Source organism: Rattus norvegicus, chromosome 8 (genome assembly GCF_021556685.1).
Source record: "Rattus norvegicus strain SHRSP/BbbUtx chromosome 8, alternate assembly SHRSP_T2T, whole genome shotgun sequence".
Taxonomy (NCBI): domain Eukaryota; kingdom Metazoa; phylum Chordata; class Mammalia; order Rodentia; family Muridae; genus Rattus; species Rattus norvegicus.
In genome coordinates, this window is record NC_141541.1 from 98,435,187 (window position 1) to 98,443,416 (window position 8,230).

Here is an 8,230-nt window from a genome sequence, read left to right on the forward strand (position 1 = left end):
AGAGGAGGTAAGAACATTTGCTGTGAACACAAGACGACTGGAGTTTAAGTCTTCAGCACCCACATATAACCTGGGAGTGGCCATGAGTGCTTTAAATCCAGTGTTGGGGCAAAGAAGCAGTGGGCTAGCAAACAGCATGCTCAGACTCCATGAAAGACGACTCTCAAAAACCAGCATTGAAGGATGGAACGATGGCTCAGCAGTTCAGAGCCCTGTCTTCTCTTCCAGAAGATCAGATCCTCATTGCAAAACCATTTTGAATTTCAGCTCCAGGGGATCTGGTGCCCTCTTCTGGTATCCAAGGGCATTGCATCCACGTAATAGGTATTGAGGCAAAACAAACACAAAAATAATTTTTTTTTTCTCTTTTTTTCGGGGCTGGGGACCGACAAAAATAATTTTAAAAATATGTGGTACATGAAAAATAATAAATAATATAGGAGCTACCTAATGTGCCCTGGTGGCCTCAGCACACATGTGTACCCAACACACATGTGCACATACAGGATATACATACATATGTACACACACAAGACTGTAGGTCAATGTACTTGTCAAGTACTTGCCAAGACTGTGTGAGGCCCTGAGTTCAATTCCCAGTGCGCCTGTGCATGTGCCTGTGCATGCGCGCGTGTGCACACACACACACACACACACACACACACACACACAAACTGAAAAGACCTAAACATGATTAGATAAAATTTTGTTATAGTTAAAAAAGAACATATAGTTAAGTATAAGTATAATTTCTAAGTATATTAAAAGCTCCCAAATCAATGGACAGGGATACAAAAAGAATCCCATTGAGGCAGATGATAGCAGCAAGGTCCAAAAACACCACAACTGCTCACTATGAACCTGAAATCTAGCCACTATGCTTGCCTAACATTCATGAGGCCATGGGGTTGATCCCCAGCTCCTTGGAAAAGCAAAACAAACAAAAATAAAACTAAAGAAAAGAACTCAGAAAATGGCTAGTTTTTAATCAGATAAGTTAAAAATTTAACAAAATCAGGAAAAAATTTATATAACAAAATGGTGTCTAAGAATAACTGCCAATGTGTTATATGAAGGAAATAATTAAATTATAAAAAAAAAATCGCCAGGTGTGGTGCCGTACACCTTTAGTCCCAACGCTCAGCACGAATCACTGAGTTTGGGGCCAGCCTGGTTTACATAGAAGTTCCAGGCGAGACAAGGCTACAGGGCAAGCTCCATCTCAAAAAGCCAATAACAACAAGATTATGAGACACCCCAAGAAGTACAGAGCATAGTATATCCTCAAGTGCTAAGATTAATGTGAATTGACTTTTGCTAGAAATAGAAATATGTTTAGTATATTTCCAACTAAAATCTCAAAAAATAAATAGAGTCTGTTTACCTGGGGAAAAAGTGAAGAGTTTTTAAATTTTACCAGGTTTTAGTCAATTTTAAAATATTTTGGGGGCTGAAGAGATAGATTAGCAGTTAAGAGCACTGACTGTTCTTCCAGAGGACCCGGATTCAATGCCCAGCACCCACATGGTAGCTCGCAACTTACCTGTAACTTCTACATCTAACATCTTTGCACACACATACATGCAGCCAAAACGAGCAATACACGTAAGTTTTTTAAAGTTTAAAAAATATTTATCTTGGTAGAGCGCTTACCGAGGAAGCGCAAGGCCCTGGGTTCGGTCCCCAGCTCCGAAAAAAAAGAACCAAAAAAAAAAAAAAAATATTTATCTTGGATGTGCATGCATGTACACATGAGACCAGAGGACAGCTTGTGGAAAACCTTGCCGTCCACAATGGAAGGTCTATTTACCCCAGACAGGTCACTTGGTTGTAGCAAGTGCCTTCACCTCTTGAGCCATCTCACTAGCCCCAAGAGAAAATTTATTTTTACAAACAAGTAGTGAGAAATTATTTTTGTACTTAAAAATATATAAAATGGGGGCTGGAGATGTGGCTCAGAGGTTAAGAGCACTGCTGCTCTTCCAGAGGTCCTGAGTTCAATTCCCAGCAACCACATGGTGGCTCACAACTATCTGTATTGAGATCCAATGCCCTCTTCTGACTTGTAGGTGCACATGCAGGCAGGAAGCTGCATGATGTATACATAATAAATAAATAGATTTAAAAGAAAAAAGAACCTCAAGGAACTAGGAAGACATCAGTCTGATAAAGGGCCTCTAAGAAACCCCTTGGCCCATATGTAAATGATTTAATACTGAATACAGGGCCAAGACAGGGATTGGCTATCACCAGTTCTGCCCAGTAAAACAGATTATACTGTGGTGGCCTGAAAAAGGTTGGCCTAAGGAGTGGCAGTATTAAAAGGTGCTGATTGGTTGAAGTAGGTGTGGCCTTGTTGCAGGAAGTGTGTCACTGTCGGGGTGAGCCTTGAGACTCAAGCTTCCTGAAGTCAGTCTTCTAGATGCCTTTGGTAAAATGGGTAAAATTCTCAGCCCCTCCTGTACCATGCCTGCCTAGATGCTGCCATGTTTCCCACCATGATAATGGACTGAACCTCTGAATCCATACGCCAGCCCCAATTAAATGTTTTCTTTTATAGGAGTTGCCGTAGTCGTGCCGATGTCTCATCACAGCAATGAGACCCTAACTAAGACATATACATTGATTGCCTGGGCAATCATTTAAGAGAATGGTGGAACAAGTATTCACATTAAAAGAATCAAAACTATTCTATCCATAGATGGCAACTTATATACCCTAAGGACACATACACTTTCAAGATCTAGAAAAAAAAAAGAAAAAAGAAAAATCATCCCAAAGTCTTTTGTATATATTAAAGGATACCAAGTGAAAATTCCAACAGGATTTGCAAAATATCAGCGGTCTACCATGTGAAATATGTAAGAGAGATCCCAGTTTTCTTTTGTATTTAAGCTTTTAATTGTGTTTCTGTTTGGGAAGGAGCAAGGGGACCTGTACAACCACAAAGCATGTACACAGATCAGAGGACCACCCTCAGGAATCTTCTCTTCCTCCACCTCGAACTCAGTCTTGTGGGCAAGCACCTTACCCACTGAGCTATCTTACTGACCCTTCCCCCTTTAAACGTTTTATTGCATGTTTATTTTACATGTGTGCATGTGTATGTGTGTAGAACGCAGGTACCACAATGTATAAATGGAAGTCAGAGGACAACTTGTGAGAGTTGGTTCTCTCCTACCTTCATGTGGGCCCTGGGGATCAAACTCAGATCATCAGGTTTGGTGGCAAGCACCTTTACCCACTGAGACACCGTGTCTTCCCCCAAAATGCCCCATTTAAGGTGATAGATGATGTAGTTCAAGGTAGAATGCTTGATTAGCATGGTAAGGCCATAACTATCTTTAGCACTGCAAAAAAAAAAAAAAAGCAAACAAGAAAACTTCTGCAAACAGTTAATAGCTAAAGAGATGTGAGAATGGACAAAACCCCTGATATTCCTGTCTTCTTATTGCTACAGCACAATGCCTAGACTTTTAGAGACTGCAGCAATCAGAATCATGGTGATAAAACCTGGCAGTGTGCTTGCTACTATATGTGATGAAATCATCAAAAGTCCATTGTTTCAGAAAAACTGGGGTGGAGTCATTAAGATCACAGGCAGCTCTTGCAGAGGACCTGCGCTCAATTCCTAGTAGTCTCATGATGGCTCAGAAACATTTAGAACTCCAGTTTTAAGGGATCCCACACCCTCCTCTGGCTTCCATGGGCACCAGGTATCTACCCAGTGCACATACATACATGCTAGCAAAACACTCACATACAAAATTAAAATTTGGTTGTTTTTATAGAGGCCACAGGCACCAGTGGGGAAGTTTGCTAAAAAAACAACAACAAAAACAAAACAAAACAAAAAAAAAACTGCCTTCTAAATATCTTTAGGGGGCTGGAGAGATGGCTTAGCAGCTAAGAGCACTGGCTGCTCTTACAGAGGACTCAGGTTCAATTCCCAGCACCCACATGGCAGAGGACTGTCACACATACACACACAAAGCCAAAATACCAATGCACATAAAATAAAATCATTAAAAAAATTAACAAAAAATATTTACGTTCATGCCCATAAATTAGTTTTGGATAGAGAAACTTTTTTGTAGAGGGCAACAGTAACTCCAGGCTCATAAATGGTTATAGTGTAATGAACTCTTGATGCTCTGCCCTAAATGCCCTGATTAGCTATTTTCACCCCTTCTGAGAGTTGTGGAGCACTGCGGAAGAGGGATTGTAAAGGATACAAGAGCAGGGGGAGCGGTAGTGGTGTCTTCTGTAAATGTAGCCACTGCACCCAGAATAGCTGTATTATGTGTTCAGTCATGGAGGAGGGTGGGGCTCACTAGGCTCCACCCACCTTGAGGTTTTACAGCAGTGGTTCTCAACCTTCCTAATGCTGCAACCCTTAAATTCAGTTCCTCATGTTGTGGTGACTCCCAACCATAAACTTATCTTTGTTGCTACTTTGTAACTGTAATTTTTCTAGTTATGAATCATAATGTTAAATGTGTAATGTGCAGGATATTTGAGGTGTGACACCTGTTAGGAGTTGAAACCTACAGGTTAAAGAATGGATGTTCTATGGACAGGTAATGGTTGCTGGGCAAGCCACTGAAAAATTGTCCATGCTCTTGAAAACCCTTCACCCATGTTGCTATAAGCAATCATATTAAATTCCTCAGGTAACACACACAAACTTTAAATATGTAAGATTTCCCAACTAATCAGTATCTTCATGAGGTAGATAACATTGTTCTCATCCAGACTTCAGGGTGGAATAGCTCATTTGAATGACAACATAGCCCATTTCTTCTTTCCTTTGTTGGGGTTCCAACTATGTTCAAGTTCACCTTGAACCCTGATACCTTTCCCAGTAAAACCCACATTTGTCCCTTATACTTGAATCTTGTAACTTCTTTGAGTAATAAAAACTTAAAACAAAACAAACAAAAGCCTGGATCCTAACAACCCAAGTTTGATGCCCAGGATCCACTTAGTGGAAGGAGAGAAGCAACTCCTGCAGGTTTTCTTCTGACTTGTGTGAGTGCTCAAAACTGTAAACAGTAATTTGCCTAGTGCTAGGCCAAGAATTGGGATTGTCCCTGCAACCCTGCTAGGCAGGAATATCATCACTGGAGATGCCAATTCAAAACCAGCTTGGGCAACCCTGTCAGGAAGAGGAGGAAAAGCAGGAGAAAAAAAGAAATGGGGGGGAAGGGGTGGAGAGGCACAACTTTGCAGCCTAGCCTGTAACTAGCCTAGCAGCTAGTTTCTCTTGGAACTCTTGTAGAGGAGTCCTGAGACATTGAGTAAGAAGCTCAACATTCACCTGAAGCTGACACAGTGTGAAGAAGTAGAATCACTTGTAACATGCAGAAGCCCTCCCACAGCAGAACCGCTGGCTAAGACAGCAGCCAACATCACACCTATCAGAGGAACTAGCCAGCAAGCCTGTCTGCCGGGTCCAGCATGGCCTCGGTGGGGACAAAATGACATGGTTCCTGCGCCTGGGACGTCCGGCCATCAGATGTGGACCTCCACAGGTGTTGATGGCTGCCGTGAGCATAAGGCTTGTTTGTATAACAATGTACATATATTTTCATATGCCTTCAATGTCCTCCCTGTTAACGTTAATGACTATGATAAGCATAAGTCACAGAGGCAAAAGGCTAATGTCTCAGCTAAATCGTAAACAATGGGACCTTGAGGACAGCCCTTAAGGCTGTGGAAAAGAACTCTAAAAACATGAGTTCGAAATATACAATTTCTCAACTATGCAAAAAATATATATATAAGGAGCTTTACTAATCAAAAGAAACAAGAGGCAACTACACTATGAAACAGCTTGTCAGACACGAAGGCAGACAAATACTTGAGTTCAAGGTCAGCCTGGGAAGCAGCAGTTTAGGCCCAGGTGGGGTAGAAATGGTAATTTCAAGAAGGGATCCCTGTTTACCACAGTTTACTGTCTGTGCTTGACAGAGGCAGGCCATCTCTAGATTCTTTTACAATGTGAAAATGTGTGCTTGCTGCCTCTTAAGAATTAAGAGGTTGGGGGTCATGAGATGCTGATTCTTAGGATAATCAAAAGGGAACCTGGAATAAATAACTGAATTGATATGTAAACTTTAAAAACTTGGTTTTGGGGTTGGGGATTTGACTCAGTGGTAGAGCGCTTGCCTAGCAAGCGCAAGGCCCTGGGTTCAATCCCCAGCTCCGAAAAAAAAAAAAAATAGAAAAAAAACCAAACTTGGTTTTTGGTCTTTATGAGGTGAGCTAACAGAAAGCAACAGCAGTGTTTTTTGTTGTTGCTGTTGTTGTTTTGTTTTGTTTTTATAACTTTTTCTCTAGAGAAAGCTATCTGGAGATCTCTGGAAAGTGAAACCAGTTCTTCAAGAATTTTTTTCTAGGGACTGGGGATTTAGCTCAGTGGTAGAGCGCTTACCTAGGAAGCGCAAGGCCCTGGGTTCGGTCCCCAGCTCCGAAAAAAAGAACCAAAAAAAAAAAAAGAATTTTTTTCTAACAGGAATCTTGACTTGGGTCAGAAGACTCAATTTTTTTATAGCAGCTCTGCTGACTTTGGTCAGAAAACCCATGAGCAATCCAGAAGCTTTTAGAATTTTTACCAGCAGAGAGAGCTGTCTCAACCAGAGTTTTAGAACAGCAAAAAAGCTGTCTGAGCAATCTAGAAAGGCAGCCCAGAAGCTAGGCCACTGGCTTCAACCCACAATTTGACTTCCCAAACACCCCTCCCTCAGGAATCTGGACCTAGCCAAGGCTGGTCCTTGGCACCAGTCCTGATTCACTGCTATGTAGTCCTGGCTGGGTTTACTCACATAGTGTCTCCTGTCTCCGCCTCCAAGAGCTAGGGTTACAGACATGCTCCATGTCACCCAGCTTAAAATGCTGCTTTAAGCTAGCTGGACCGACCGTGATGGTGGCACATTACCTTTAATCCTAGCACTTGGGAGGCAAAAACCGAAGAATCTCAAGTTCAGAGCCAGCCTAGTCTACAGAGTGAGTTCCAGGACAGCTAGGGCTAACACAGAAACCTCTTTTCAAGAAAACCAAAAAGAAAATGATGTTGCTTTTAGCTATAGAGTTGTGCTGGGTGGTGGTGGCAATGTGGCTTTATGAATCAGGAGACAGAGGCAGACAGATCCAGATAGCCAGGGCTACACAGAGAAGCCCTAACTCAAAGGATAAGAAAAAAACAAAAAGAGCTACAGTTCTAAGATTATAAAGTAAACCTGAATACCAGAATAAACACTTCACAAAGCTTTTCCAAAAACTCAAAATAAACCAGGAGTGTGTACACATATAATCTCCATACTTGGGAAGACAAGGGACAAGAGGGTCCTTCATACAAGATAAGCCTAGGTTACACATTTAATTCTCGGTCAGCCTGGGATAAGGAAGTGAAGGGTAGAGATTGGGGGTAAAGAGAAGGAAAGCGGGAGGGACAGAGAATCTAACCACAGTTGTTTTAAAAAATAATCAAATGATCTCTTCCTGACTCTGCCTCAGCAAAACTGTGGCTGAAATTGCTGCTCTCCAAGTGGGCAGCACCACCAACAAAAGGTGACTCGTGGGATGTTCAAGGAAGGAGTCCACTGAACGAGAGCAGAACTCTTCTGCCTGGGCTGTCATCCCTCAGAAAATGAGGACTTGGGTCAACAGCTGACATAGGCAGCAAGCTAGAGGACCTTTCAATTCTCCAAGGTTCTCTCTAATGACCCTAACTGCAGAAGAAATCAGAGTTATGAGAGAGTGTGTGTGTGTGTGTGTGTGTGTGTGTGTGTGTGTGTGTGTGTGTGTGTGTGTGTGTGTGTACATGCCACAGTGAAGGTCAGTCAGATCAGGAGTCAGTTCCTTCCCTCTACCAAATATGTGCAGAAGATTGAACCCTGGTTTGTTAGACTTGGCACAGTGCTTTTCTTCACCTCTTGACCATCTTGCTTGGTCACTTAATACAGGATCAAAGGCAGATCTAGTATCTACATAATATACTCAGCCATTGCCCTCCTCTGAGGATGCTCATCCCCTAACACTCTTCCACACATTATCACCAGAACAGTCAACAAACACTTCAGGCTGAAATCAAGACTACCTACTCTCCCTGTGAGAACACCTATAACCCCAGAACTTAAGAAAGATCTATGTAGTCTGGACTACATAGAAAAGGTAACAAAAATTATCCAGAAGAATGGAGATGGGGAGGGGTAAGGGGGAAATAAAA